This window comes from Mustela nivalis, assembly GCF_964662115.1.
Source record: "Mustela nivalis genome assembly, chromosome: 1".
Lineage (NCBI taxonomy): Eukaryota > Metazoa > Chordata > Mammalia > Carnivora > Mustelidae > Mustela > Mustela nivalis.
The window spans coordinates 49,334,840-49,350,761 of record NC_139020.1 but is presented as its reverse complement, the minus strand read 5'-3'; the positions used below and the strand labels follow the sequence as shown (position 1 = coordinate 49,350,761).

At 35.2% G+C, this 15,922-nt stretch overlaps 1 protein-coding gene across 10 annotated transcripts in view; it reads right to left on the bottom strand.

Moving 5' to 3' along the window:
- ZPLD1 (zona pellucida like domain containing 1) overlaps window positions 1–15,922 on the bottom strand; it is a 392,412-nt gene that overhangs the window by 101,117 nt on the left and 275,373 nt on the right. For 2 of the 10 annotated variants that reach the window (XM_082696335.1, XM_082696336.1), the window contains exons 4-7: window positions 15,674–15,738; window positions 6,387–6,521; window positions 5,367–5,476; window positions 2,854–2,920 (exon numbers count right to left, since the gene is read on the bottom strand). The exons of 3 other annotated variants lie outside the window; for them this stretch is intronic. The gene's annotated coding sequence lies outside the window, so the exon portion shown is untranslated. Of the gene's footprint in view, window positions 1–2,853; window positions 2,921–5,362; window positions 5,477–6,386; window positions 6,522–15,669; window positions 15,739–15,922 lie in introns of all 10 variants that reach the window. 5 more of the 10 variants (XM_082696331.1, XM_082696339.1, XM_082696334.1 and 2 more) reach the window with 4 other exon arrangements.

Below are 15,922 nucleotides of genomic sequence, written 5' to 3'. Positions count from 1 at the left end.
TACACCAATGCTTTCAAAATATAAGAGAAAATGTCCTAGATTTTAGCTTTGAATCAAGAGCCAGTCTAGATTGTTAGAGCAGGAAAATCAGTTTGTGCTTAAGGATCATGGTCTCCAAGAAAGGGGGTCAAGAAAGAATATATATAATGTAAACAATATTTTTAAAATGACAGGATACAAAAGAAAAGAGTGAAAAAAGGGGAGCAGGGCATTTCAATGTACAAGAGTCTGATGGGCTTTTCAATTTACCGTTCTCATACAGTCAAAATAATGTGCAAATGTGTATTAGCTTTCAAAATTTAATCCACAGGCAAAATAGAAAATATGTATGTTATAAAATGGAATATGTTTTCATCAACCTTAATTTTGTAAAAGCAAAAATGACAGAGGATGGAACATGAGGGAGAACAGAAAAGAAGGGCCTGGGTGCTAAATTCCTCATCTTATAAAGTGTGAAGTCAGAGATACAGCTTACATTTGACACAGAAGAAAAATGATGAAAATACATAAATTAAAATTAGAAAAGTAGCCAGTAGAGGATTAAAAAATAATAATGTAATTTAATGAAAGGATGGAGGAAATGATGGGGTAGAGTGGATGGCTAAACCCTTGCTATCACGGCAGAAAATAAATAGAAGATGTCAGGAAATAATTCATCAAGAAATAACAGAATAATCATATTATTTAGAAATGCTAAGATGGCAACTGGGACAAGCAGCTGAAAGAATTGGAAATGGATACTTCTGGAGAGGAATACTGGAGTAGGTAGTTCTTATTTTCATGATAAATTATTCTTTTTAAAAATTGTATTTTCTTTTATTTAAATTCAATTAATTAACATATAGTAAATTATTAGTTTCACAGGTAGAGTTCACTGATTCATAGGTTGCATATAACACCCAGTGCTCATTCCCTCATGCCCTCCTTAACATCCATCACCCAGATACCCTAATCCCCCAACTCCCTCCCCTCCAACAACCCTGTTTATTATATAACTTTATTTTTAAATAGTTGTGTGCATAACAACTAAAAAATAAAAGACTAATTCAATACCTGTAACTGCAGAACTCTAATAATAAAGATACTAACATTTAATATATTAACCTCCTAAATACTATGGTTTCAATTTATCTGTCTTATATCCATTTACTTCTGAAGGCTAGTGTGTGTCTTTGAAACCAACACACTATTTTTTAGACATAATTTTATCTAACACATTTTAAAAATATCTAGGAAGACACAACCTCTTAGGTTCTGAAATTGCTGATTAAAAATGAGTTTCCAAAAGAAATGTACCTTCCCTCAAGAATTTTACAAACGATTTCAGAAAATACAAAGATAAATTCACCTACGATGAAATAATGAGAAATACTTATAGAATTATAGAATGGGGAATAATCCTTGGGTAGTTCCTGAAGGAGAAGTTCTCAAACTTGGCTACACAACAGAATAGCCTCTATTATATAATATATATATAATTAATATAATATAATATATATTACATATATTATATTATACACACACACACCCTATTAACTTCCTGGGGTCCCATGTGCAGGTTTTTAAAAATAGCATCCAAGCAATTTAAAGTATCACTGAGATTGAGAACCTCTGTCCTAAAAGGAGGGGCTATTGTTTAGTGTTTTCATAAGGAATTGCTTCCCAGCATTTCTGGGATAACAGAAGTTTCTTTGGAATCAGGAGAAAAAACAGGAAAAATTAGGGTAATTGTCTTGAAAGAGTCAAAACGTAACAAGCAGTGTAGAAACACAACTTGTTTAAAAGAATCCACTAATCAAAGCAGGAGCAGGAAACAGTGAGAGGAGACTTAAAAGTTGAGGTTGACATTTTTCAGAACCAAACAGGAACATGAGTGGAGTTCCTGACCTAGTCCAGCAGTATTGTTCATGGCTATAACCATGTTGTACGTGTGTTTTCATAGCCTTGTTAGCTACTAACAGTGAGTCATGCTTGCAAATAAAGTAAATATTAATATGATTATGTTCATAGTATAGTTTAAACAAATCTTATGAGTAATCTCCTAAGGAATAGCAAGTTTAGGAAGTAAAATAAATCCTTACGTTGACAATTTATGCTATGTAGTGAGGGATGGTCAATTTGCTAGGATTCAGAATGTTACCATATTTGAATACAATCCAGTATTCTTCACTAGTGTTTACCATGTTTGAATATGTACTATAGGCTATAGGGCTTTACAAATGCTACTAAATTTAAACTTATTTCATTTGTATTTGTAATAATTTGTTTATATACCCATAAAGACAATGAAGAATGTTGGAAATATTTTAAAGATCATTTATGATTCATAGAATTCCCGAGTATTCCAATTTCTCATTGGCAAATCCCAAAGATTTGTGATCTGTCAGGAATTTAGAAACATCACACCTTTCCTTTATACTGAAAGTTCTTGTAGTACCAATTGTGGGTGAGTGCTTTAAAAATAATCAAAATTCTTCACACTCCTTTCAAGTGAGAAGGACTTGATGAATGAAGGCAGTGGGTTTTGGGAAGAGGGATGCCTGTGTGTTGTGAGGGCAGGAGCTGTGTTGACAGAGCATTGGTATTAGACCAAGTAGGAAACAGCTGCACAACTGTAGGAAAAGGTCTGCATGGGTGCAGACCCAAATGAAGAAACTGAGGCAGGAAAACACCAACCCGTCCTTCTGAATTCACAGAACTGGAAGAAAATATGTATAAGCTTTATCTCCTGGTGCTCCATTTAGTTGGCTTTTCTTTTCTCACCATTTCTATAATAAAGTAATCTTCAGTTCAAACCTCACAAGAGTGTCCTAACAAGAGTCCCTTTATGTGTTAAGAAAGAGGTGGCCATACCTGTAGCAGAGAAACATCCATCCATTCTTCGATGATGTTCCCTCTTCTCTATTGAGTTTGTAATTAACTTTTAATTAAAATTTTAATGAAATTTGAGATAGAGAATAAGAGTAGAGGTAATTAATATTTCATATTAAAAACATTAGTACAGAAAAAAAGTTGGTGAGTCTTATTTTCTTTTCTCAAATCCTGGCAATCAAGATAACCTACTGTGTTTATCTTGTCACCTTGTCCATCAAGAATCTGAACACTGAATACTACAATTAGTCACAGTAAATGTAGTTAGGCATTTGTTTAGTGTAACTGATTTACCCTCCTTTTCTTACATATTCTGATAGTTCTGCTTCCAGTGTTTATCACAGTTCTGTGGTTTATGCTAAGCCACCTCAGTTGGGTACTAAGAAGTAGATGAGAACACACATTTGTTGAAAATGAAATATTCCATACTTTACTTAATACTCACAATAACCCTATGAGCTTTGTATGATTATTCCCATTTTGTGGATGATAAAACAGATTCAGATGGGTTTAATGCCTTTGGAAAGCAAATAAAAGCTAATTATCTATAAATTCAGAGCTGGGATTTAAACCTAGAAATTTCTTATTGCAAAGCCCATACTCTTTCCACAGTACCACAACACCATTTTCCTATCAGAGAATTAATGAAGGATATTTACCTGTTTGTGATTATGGTATTACTAGAGTCAACAAATGTGCTCTCCTTCCCACACACTCCCACACTGTCATATGCACACACCAAAAAATAGATGAGCAAAGACAAAGTACGGGAAAAAACAAAACATTCACATAACTGGTTCTGAGCCCCTGCTTGACGCGTGCTAGAATGACATTTTTGTTCACTCTCAAATCAACCTAGGAAAGGATAAGTGGTCATTAGGCCCAGGGGACCATGCAAAGCAAGAAAGAGGGTGAGGGTCCCCCAGTTTATGCCTTCTGAAATCAGAGAGGGAGGACTAAGATGTGAGGTAATAACAGAGGTTTCCCTAAAATTTTGGCATATGAGAATACTGAAACCTTTTTGAATTTTCTCTACCAATGTTGTGAATCTACCCAAAAAGAGCAAAAATTGGAAATTTTACCACTCTATTGTTATCCTGCCAAAACTGAAAGTGATTATTAAACTTTGCGAGAGAGCAATTAGAATGGGTGAATGTACAAAATTAAACTGTTGGTAAATAAGCCTGAAATGTAAGTTAAGGGACTATGAAATATAAATTTGCTACAAATGAAACTTCTCCAGGTTCTGACTAGTATAGTCTCTTTCTAGGGACTGGAGCGGAAAACACATTCACATATAGGTTCAATTATCCTTCACATTACTAGAAAGATACTCTAAGGTAGATACTAGTGCAACTTGCTAGCTATGATAATGGCACAATGAAAGCAAATGCTATTAAACAAAATGAAACATTATAAACTATTGTAATTAGAAAAGCACATTTTAAGTAATCCATAGAAGTTTTTAAAATGATAAAACTATTCTTATAGGACTTACAGCTCCATTTGTCCTTTCCCCCCCAGCTGGCAAACTCATCCAACTACTTATTTATTTATTAAAGTGTTTTAGTCAAGGGAGCTGCTCCATTGTCACATTTCATTAAAGGTGGTCTTGAGCCGAGCACAACAGAAGGAGGTCAGCATAGCTCTGCAGAGCTCCCCTACAATTAGACACTCACTAAAATGAAATGATTCTGTCACTGATTAAATAGAATTTTATAACTAAATAGACTCCACTTACACTAGTCAAACTGATGGGCAAAAATACGTTCTTCTGCCTTATTCAGCATTAGTAAGTCCCTGTTTGCCTTCCAGATTTTTCATCTTGCTGCTTTTAAACATTTTTTTTAAATTTGTAATTTGTTTTCTCTATATCTAGAGCAATCATATATTTTTAAAGTACTCTATAAGGAAGGCTCAATCATTTTTTCCTGGTTCCTCTGAAAAGTGGTCAACAGTATCCTTTCATTTCCAAGTGGAGAAGAGGGCACATGAAGTTTAAGAGAATTGATCAAGGTCCAGTTATAGGAATAATTTATGAATGGATGTTTTTAAATTTTGGGATGCTATAAAAAGAGTTTAAAAGAAAGCAATGTGTGAAATGAAGCTATTTGATTCTTCTTTTAATAAATATGGTTGGCATAATGTCTCAGAACCAAGAAGCCGAAGAAAGATACATGACAATGTGAAAAATATAGGATTAACAATCAAATCAACTTCCAGCAACTTCAAAGAACAAAATGAAATGTAGTCCCTACCACACAGCCATGGTTTGATTTAGGAGCCACATACCCACATGGCTGCCATTTATGTATTTACGCATTTGATAGTTTTGCAAGTCAATGCATAGAATACATTATATATAACTTACATTGGTCTATCAATATTATCAGCTTTGGCACATAGAACCAGGGATTATTATTGAATTTTTTTATTGTGAGGAATAATTAATAAAATGGTATACAATAAAGGACCTCACAGAAGCAGTGACTCACCCATCTAAATATGGACTTCATATTTCAGTATGATCTTCATTACGCATCTCAGAGAAGTCTTGTTGTGGATATCCTGTAAGACACTCTCAAACCAACCAGCCCCAATTCTTCTGTAAGCAAGTAAAGGCAACAAAGAGTTTTGTAAATTATTGACAGGGAGTTTTCAATGACTCTAATCCAGACACTGTTCAGCAATTCTATAGCTCAAGTTAAAACAAAACAAGGAAAAAAAAAAAAAAAAAGGTCACGTAAGAAAAAGCAATGATAGAGTTTTTTAGATCATTCATTCATTTGTCTATTGTGTTGTAAGCACAGACTAGGTGTCAGAGATAGCATGGAGAGAGACAACAGGTTGGTCTTGCCTTGCTGGGGCTTACCATTGATTGTCAGAGAAATACTCCTTAATTGCTTTTAATTGTTTTTGAAATTGCGGATAGACAACAATATGTAACAAAGGCAAAATTTCATTTGTAAGTCATCAGGTACTGAATCTCTGAATCCAGTCAGTATGATCTCTGGCAAGTTACTTAACTTCTATATCCTTAGGGTCCTCACAGTAAAATGAGAGAAATAATTGCACCTATCTTAAAGGGTTATTGTGAGATTAAATGAATAAACAATGTAAAACACAATGTAGAACAAACAATGTGTGGCATATAGTAGGACTTAATAAACGTTAGCAATTTACTATTTTGGGAGTTATGATTTTTATTATAATTTTTCTAACTTGTATCCTTACGTGGTTAGAGAAAAACTCAGAAAATACAGTAAATAACCTCAATGTCATAAAGCCCTGGCAAGTAAAGAGTGAGTTCATTAACAGAAACCCTAAGTCAGGGCTTTACAGTGTACAGGGTAAGTTTTACCCACGATAGAATTGGGCAGGTCTGCTCTGGATAACCGGTGGCCCTTAGCAGTCAAGAATTATTTGCATAGGGCACCCAGAAGCACTTTTAGGGGTAGAAAGTAACTGATCATTGGAAAAGAGAGAGTGGAGCCCACAAATTTGGTTTAGCAGACCTTGCTGGTTTAGCCTAGCAAGGCTACTGGGCTAAGAAAAGGACAGGGAGGTGATGCTGCACAATGTAATTATCTTCTCAAATTGCTCTTCAGTCCCATCTTCAGGCTCTCAATCCAATCTTAGAATGAAGTATCCTAAAAGGAGGAGTAAAAATAAATCTTATCTCTCCAAGTTGGATCTCCGTGAGAAAGTGCAAGGTATCAGCATCATCAGCATCAGCAAATCCCTCTAAGACATGATGGGTACCATAAACAATATTAAAGTCCTGATGATGATTTTGGCCTGAGAGCCCACAGGAGTTCCTCCACGATAAACCAGAGCTGAACAGGGCATCCCAGCAAAGACCACAGTGTGACCAAGAGCACTGGTTCCCAGAGGTCATATGAAACACACTTCTTAAGAAACCCAATACATTTGAGTGAAGAATCTAAGCATTTCTAGATTTTTCTGCAAAGCAGGCATTAGCTTATCCATAAAAATACTCATTTGTGTGTGTTACTTGATGCTATTGTGTGGTTTAGGGTAGTCTAACTCTATCGTCCTTTAAAAAGCACTTTAGAATTTTTTAATGGGTAGACATTTTAAAAATTATTATTAAAGTGTTTCAATTTCCAGCATTATTATGGAAATAGCAATATTTTTCTCACTTATTTTCAATAAGAATAAACCTTACCTGGGAAGTAAAAAGTGTTTCATGTTATTTTTATAGAAGATAAGGCTTACCCTCATGTAGTAATTCCCTATCCTGCATCATTTTTTGCACACTGATAATACTACTTTTAATTTGGGCTGTGGTTTAGCAACTATAAGCACAAAAGATATTGCTTTCTAATACTTGTCTCCAGGGTAATATAAATTAATCCAGGATATAGACTCCATCCTTGAGCAAGAGATGGTTAATTCTAGGCTAGGGAAGTTTGAAAGTTAAAATTAGATACTCTCAGTTCAGTGCCTAGCTTTTGGTCTCCTGCCAAACTGAATGATTTTTTAAGTCAGTGAATTTTTAACAAACATGCTGAAACATAGTTCCCAGCAAGCAATGTCCTTCAAAAAAGTTCATATATTTGAGAACTAACTACTTATTCTGATGAAGGTTGTTACTTAAGCCTTGATTAGAATTAATTTTGAAATTTTTTCAGAGCTATTATATAAACTACACAAAATACCACATTCATCAATATAAATTATATGGTTCCATTCTGATCCTTAATCTAACAATTCTGTTTAGTCCAGAATCACTTTTAGCCTCTTCCTAAGCACAGAACCCACCAAAATAAGAATAATCTTCGCTGAAGTTTTTAGGAGGAAATTCCCTCAAGGACATGCCTAACAAAAGTTGCAACAAGGGGCGCCTGGGTGGCTCTGTGGGTTAAAGCCTCTGCCTTCAGCTCAGGTCATGATCCCAGAGTCCTGGGATTGAGCCTCACATCTGGGTCTCCGCTCCTTGGGGAGCCTGCTTTCTCTTCTCTCACTCTGCCTGCCTCTCTGCCTACTTGTGATCTCTGTCTGTCAAAAATAAATAAAATCTTAAAAAAAAAAAAAAGTTGCAATAAGATCTTGAGCAGTAATAAAATAGTTACATATGTTAAAATCTCCTGATAAATTTTTTTAAAGATTTTATTTATTCATTTGACAGACAGAGATCACAAGTAGGCAGAGAAGCAGGCAGAGAGAGAGAGGAGGAAGCAGGCTCCATGCTGAGCAGAGAGAGCCCGATGCAGGGCTTGATCCCAGAACCCTGAGATCATGACCTGAGCTAAAGGCAGAGGCTTTAACCCACTGAGACACCCAGGTGCCCCTCTCCTGATAAATTTTAAAGAGACTACTTTCTCATTTGTACAAACTTAAATATATGCATTATAGAATTCATGTAATTTATAACTTTCTATCAGAAACATGAGCATCAGCAAGGTTACAAGAAGAAATTGTGTTTTGGAGTTAGTCATTTTGAAAATTATGACCAAACAATTCTAAAGATAGTCAATTACCTTATTTTAGCCTTTTGTAAAAACTTTTTTTTTTCCTGTGATTAAGTTTTGCAGTCAGATATTTTCAGGTAAAAGAAAAAGTCAAACTAATAGCATTCTACCAGCTCTAGGCTTCTCTCCACAGCCCTCTTCTTGGTTTCAGGTTTGGTATATTAGATTTTGCTAGTGGGTTCTCTGTACATTCTGGTCTTTCTAAGGTAAACTTGTCATTTCCTGGGTAGCTTGAGTTAGTTTTAAGTTTTATAGTTTTATTTCTAAAAATCTTGACACAGAGAGACTCAATTAGACTAAAAATCAAGCTATGAAAGTTATATTTTATCAATATATTAAATGAATTTCTCAATCAGTCTTAATGGGAACATGATTCCCTCAACTGGAATACAACAGATGTACTGATCTATTTTAGTCAGTAAATTTAGAAAGTCGTATTTCTTATGAAAGCCACATTTTCTTAGAAAGAGACCCATTCACGAAGGACTTGAGAAGACGTTACTCCAAAGAAGATACACAAATGGCCAACAGGTACTGAAAAATTTGCTCAACATCCCTAATAATTATAGAAAGAAATGCAAATCAAAATCAAAATGAGATATCACTTCCCATCTGTTAGAATGACAATTATCAAAAGACAGAGAGAACAAGTGCTGGCAAGGTTGTGAAGAAAGGGGAGCCCCTGTGCTCTCTTGGTGGAAATATAAATTGGTGTAGACACTATGGGAAAGAGTATGGAGGTTCCTCAAAAAATTAAAAATAGAACTACCATATGATCCAGCAATCCCACTTCTAGGTCTATATCCAAAGAAAATGAAATTATTATCTCAAAAATAAATCTGCACCTCCATGTTCATTACAACATTATTCATAATAGCCATGATATGAAAACAATCTAAGTGTACATCAGTGGATGAACTTTAGAGATAGATAGTTACAGATATAATCATGTATAATGAAATATTGTTCAACAATAAAAATGAATTATATAGGGGCACCTGGGTGGCTCAGTGGGTTAAAGCCTCTGCTTTCGGCTCAGGCCATGGTCCCAGGGTCCTGGGATTGAGCCCCACCTGGGCTCTCTGCTCGGCAGGGAGCCTGCTTCCCTCTCTCTATGCCTGCCTCTCTGCCTGCTTGTGATCTCTGTCAAATAAATTTTAAAAAAAATTTAATGAATTATATATAATCATATATATAATGAAATATTATTGAATAATAAAAAAGTAGAAAATCTTGCCATTTATAACAGCCTGCGTGAACTTAGAGAGCATTATGTAAAGTAAGACAAAGACAGCTACTATATGCTCTCACTTGTATGTGGAACCTAAAACACACACCTCATACACATACAAAATCAAGTTTATAGAAACAGAAGTTGGATTTGGTGGTTGCCAGGAGGAGGGGGTTGAGGATGGGGACATGGGTGAAGATGGTCAAAGGGTTCAAACTTCCAGTTATAAGATGAATAGGTTTTGGGGATCTAATGTACAACATGGTAAATATAGTTAACAATACCATATTATATACTTGAAAGTTGCTAATGGATCTTAAAATAGATCTTAAATAGAACTTTAAAAGTTCTTAACAAACAAACAAAAAAAAATAGTAACTGTGGACTGATGGATATATTAACCAACCTTATAGTGGTAAACATCTCACAATTTATATGTATATCAAATCACCATGTTGTACACCTTAAACTTATGTAATGTTACATGTCGATTATATCTCATCAAAGCTGGAGGAGGAAAGTAAGTAAGAAAGGGGAACCTTCATGTGCAATGAGGAGAAATAATAACTTAAGCATCTGGCACAGTCCTTGCATCATATTGTTTGTGATAAAGTTTTATCACAAATACCAAGCTTACCACCATCTGCCCATGAAAGTCAGTGGATTCTGGCTGCACACACAAAAGCAGAGGATGGCCACATCAGGGCTAATCTACTATTGACATATGGAAGATGCATGAATGCAGCCCCTTGATGATCAAGAAGGAAGCAGGAGCTGGAAGACTACCAAAAACAAACAGCTTTCCCTCGCTCTGCAGGCATAAACGCAAAATAAATCACTCCTGAGATGGTGATTAATGTTTTATATTTGTCTACTTCTCCTTCCAATAAAATTAAATTAACATACATCTAGTTACTTATGAGACCAAGTTCTTACTGCCTTCTCCAAGGCTAGTTTACTATTTATGAATGTGGTTAGTTGTTGTGCTTTTTGCATCTCTTTAATGGCCTTGATAATGGTGAAGACATTAGTAGTCATTGTGTTTCCTCCATTTACTGGTCTTTATCTTAGACTCCCCTGGGGTGGGGTGTGTGGTCTTGTGCTTCCCACTCTGTTTGCTTCCAATGGCTGATGAGGTATAGTTCCTACTGCTTCTAACAGAGCAGCTCCACGTGAGCTGTGCTATTCTCAGCTGACATGTCGATCTGGAGCTGAACTTGTATAAATATCTAGTGTAGAATGTCAAGAGCTATTCTGCCTCATACCTTTACATAGCTTCAAACACTCTCATTTCACCTACTTGATATTGGCATTGAATCATAACTCACCTTCACCAAATCTCAATCAGGACTGGATTTTGTTTGCATATTTCCATACCGAAATGGTGATGAGTAGATGTCCTCAATGTTAATAATGGCCATGAGCCTTATTCCTTGGTTCTCTGTCTGGAGTGTTTGAGGTAATGATGTAAGTAATGTGAAAAAATGATGTTAAAATACAAGTCTGGCAAAGTTCCAGGTCCTTTCCTCCATATCCCAGTGATCTAGTTATGATCTTCACTCTCTCTAAATCTTGGTTTCTTCATCTATAAAATAATTGTCTGCCTTATAGTGTGGTTCTGGTATGAACCAAGATCATTCAGATAAAATACCTAATACATGGTAAACACTTGACAAATTGCAGCCACCATTAAACATTTTTAATCTCACAACTCCTAATATATTAATACATTGAAAAATTCTAGAAAATTAATTTTATAGCTTCTAATATATTGATAAATTAGTAAACTCTATAACTTTAATTCATCATGCTAAATATATGATATGTGAATTCATTTTGTATTTCCTCAACAGTCACTTAATTTACACAAAAATTAATTAAGATTGAATTTTCCTGAATGTGCTTTTAGAAGATAATGGATAGTAGATATAATGGGGCAGAGAATAGAAACAACTCATAATAAAACATAATTCGCAGATATGTCTAGGTGTCATCAACACATGAGTCCCACAAATGCTCAGTTTTATAAAATCCAACCATGACTTAGAACCCATTATGGTGGCAATATGTGCATAGTCATTGTAAGCAGAGGATCAAGCTTCTAATTTCATATTAATTCTAACATGTTTGCTTCTATATCAATTTAAGATATATTTTTATATTTTCAGGTACCAGATTTCAATAATATTAGGTTTTACAAAGTTTCCTATCTTTATCCTTCTGTAATATTGAGATTTACTTATGATATTATAATTAATGTAAATAAACATAATTATCATATATGTATATATAATCTATACATAATAATTTGTGCTAATTGAAACACATTGCAGACTGTCAATCTAATACATGCACATGAGGTAATTTTTATAAATTTTTTGAAATTGTGAAAAATAATATTTTTTGTACAAATAGGTTGTACAAATTTTTTGTACAATAGGTTGACATTCCAATCCCTTCTTCCAGCATATTCTCAGGGCATTTTGAATAGGAGACTGCTATATTCCTCCAGAAAGCTTTTCTTTTTTGGGATATCTTTCCTCCAACTTATGCAGCAACTTAGCTAAAAATATAAGACTATGGACATAAGTTTAAGGAACAACAGCTTAGTAACAAGATAGTTTGAGACAATGCTCAGGAAGAGATGAACAATTCTCCTATTTTATTTATGTTTCGTTTTCTTTTGTTTGTTTTTTTTGAGTATAGTTGATGCACAATGTTACATTGGTTTCAGGCGTACAATATAGTGATCTGATGAGTCTCCATGTTGTACTGTGCTCACCACAAATGTAGCTGCCTCCTGTCATCATACAACGCTATGATAATGCCACTGACTATATTCCCTATGCTGGACCTTTTATTCTCATGACTTCCTCATTCTATAATGGGAAGCCTGTATTTCTCATTCCCCTTCACCCTTTTTGCTCATCTCCTATCTCCTTTCCCTTTGACAACCATTGTTTTTTTTCTCCGTATTTATAGGCTTGACTCTGTTTTTTGTTTGTTTATTCATTTGTTTTGTTTTTTACATTCCACATGTAAGTGAAATCGCATGGTCTTTGTCTTTTTCTATCTGACTCATTTCATCTAACATGATACTTTCTAGGTCCATCCACATTGTCACAAATGTCAAAATCTTTTTATGGCTAAATAATAGTCCATCATATACATGCATACACATACACACACGGACACCACATCTTTATGCATTCATCTTTATCCATTCAGCTACAACTGTCAAGATATGGGAGCAAACCCAGTGTCTAGTTCTCCCATTTGGAATGAAGGCTAAAGATCCTCCTGAATCAAATTTCATTCCAAAGATAGTACGAGCCCTTGCCTACCAAGGAGCTACACATCTCTGACTTTGGTGAAGAATGGTAGCTATTGATACGCAGACAATGGGCATTATCAGAGAGTGGTGACTTGGTGAAAGAATAGATATATGGACTAGGAAGAGGACAAAACGACAGCAGTAGGGAAGAGGAAAGTGAGCTTTCTCAATGATTCTGTTCTGTGGTAAATTTCAAAAAAAAAAAGATTGTCTCTATATCAGCACTACATTTGAGTTGCTATGAAATATGAACGGTGTCTCAGCATATGAAGTAAGACATATATTCTCATCTCTAAGGCCTAATTGGCATGGTATAGTTGTTTACTTACAATACGACAGTCAAGTGAGAAATGATGGTAGTGGAACCTGACATAAAACCTACAGAACTGGACAGGCATGGAAATAAGCTTTCAGAGTCTGGGAAGGCAAAACACAGTGGCCAAGGAATCATGCAGTTGTAAGCACAACTGGGTAATTAACAAGCCTTCAATTTCTAAGGGGTATAAAATGTGCCAAGAGGCAGGTGAAAAACAGCAATGAGAGAACCCAAGTGGTAGTGATACCCTAAAATCCTCATTGACAATAGACATCAGGACAGGTTGCTGGATGATAAGAGCTGACCTTCTAGCCCAGGACAGAAGTGAGGCTCCCAGGCTTAAAAGGATCTTTGGGGAAGATGCAGGATTTTAGTGTAAAACATGAAATGGCAATCTTCCAGAAGCCCAGGATTATAAATGGATACACAAAAAGCGATCCTGCCTTCAGTAAATCAGGCATAACAGACCTATTCTCTGTCGGAGGGAACTGTGATGTAAGAGTTATATGAAAGTTCCAGTAATCAGAAAAAGGGCACATGTTCCAGATGAGTCTCCCAGCAAGAATGGTTCAGTGACTGCACCCTCAGTCAAAAGATAAGGAAGGTGAGTCATAGCAAAGTCTCAGCCAAAGTAGAATAGATAGAATGGAGCTTCACAAATTCTTTCCTTATTACCACATGCTTACCAAGCAAGGAATTAGGATATGGTTTATCTGGGAAGAGAGGCATGGTATCTAGGGTTTGAACAACCTGAGGAAATGGGGTGAATCATCTGAATTCTACAAGTGGCAAGATCCAGTGAGTTCACCAGTAGAGAAGTTAGGTGAGCAGAGACCGGAAGATTGAAAAGTGAGTAAATATCAAGGGTGTGACAACTACATAGAGAAAGTGTGTGCAGATACAGTGAGGAATATACTATATAAACTGGGAATATTGGATAGAATGGTGGGTTCGTGCAAGTTGGGAGGAGAAAACCCAAAGGAAACTGAGTCCCCCAAAATAAGCAGAGCTTCAGAACTTCAGTGGTTCTCAAGATAAGTCAAGGCAGACCTCTGCAATGAGGATGGATATGGCATGAACACATTCTCAAAAATCTGCTTAAGAGCTATGGCATGAAAGTAGTGCCCCTTCCCTTCCAGGAACCTTTACAAATTATCCAAAGCCTGCTTCTTGGTTAAACTCTGGTTATCACCTCCCCAGTTTACAATGAAATTAGAGCTTTACCATATTCTCAGGGTCTCCTTGGTGTGACACTGTGTGTGTGTGTGTGTGTGTAAAACTGGAGAGAGAAGAAGCAGAGAAAGGCTAGGTAAATTGAAGACTGCCGTTGTATGTAGGATTTTATCTTCTTTAATTTTTGACAATACATTAATCCTATTTATAGAAATTATCTTGTGTATTGACAGTTTTATGTCAATATTAATGATCAGAGAAACAAAACCATGCTTGAGGGTGGAGCCTGAAAGGCTGTGAAGAAACCAAAGTGGGCACCACCACAGAAGCATTTCAGAAGGAAGAGAACTTCACTGTATTTCAGTGAAGTGCTTATCTTATTTGCCTCTTCTAATTAAAGCACTGAGAAGAAATAGCATTTTTTTGCAAATTTCTGAGCCCTCATAACTAATAATGCCATGTTAATTATCATTTGAGAAGACAGAAAAACATTTAAGACTCAGTGCTTTTTTTTTCTAACTTAAATTTGTCATTGTTCAAAGGTGTTTTTATTTTTATCTATACTGATATTTATTTTTGATATATTATGTCCTTCCTTTAAAATAAAACTATTATGGGTTTTATCAATATTTGCTAATGTGCTGCTGACCATCAAGAAATTAATTAAGTTCACCTGTTTACGCAGGCTATTTTTTCTTTAGAAACTATGGTGTGTCGCTGAAAGAATGTTTAAAATAATAGATTTGTGAAAATGTAACAAAAAGGAAACCAAGTTTAGAAATGGAAAAGCCTATTTATTTTAAGGAGAAATGTGAAGAGGGATAAGAAAAACAATTATTGCAGTGATGATCTAAAGGAAAGTGCTATATTCTTCTAATTTAAAACAAATAAATATGCATCTAGTCATAGTGTAATCTGGAATGAGAAGAGGATCTTAGGAGAGAGACTGCAGCTAATGCTATATTCCTTCTAAAGAAATTAGAAAAAGTTGGAAGTGCATACTTAAATATATCAGTCTACATAACAGAAACTAGATCAGAATCTTATGCTTCCTGGAACTGTAAAGTCTCTAATAACACATTTCAGAGAAGAGAATCAAAATGAAACTACACCAGAAAAGGCATATAAGAACTTAATTCACATTAAAGTGTAAAAACAAGAACTGAATGAAGGAGCTTAAAGGAGTAATGAAAACAGAACCTCTACCAAAAGCAAGAGAAGGAAGAATTTTTTGTCAAGGCAAATTCACCTACTTTTACTTATCATTTTGCCCCACGTGGCCCAGATGACCTGGAACTCAGGGATCTTGAGGAGCAATCTGCAATAAGGGTAGACACAATTCACAATGGTTAGATATCTTAACTGCAAATGAGTAATGTTATTTCTGCCCACATATTTATTATTCATTGTCTCTTAACCATGGTAAGTATAAAATCTATCTCTGACATGAAAATATATTTTGTTTAATTTTTAGTAAATAATTCTTACTGTAAAATTCCTAA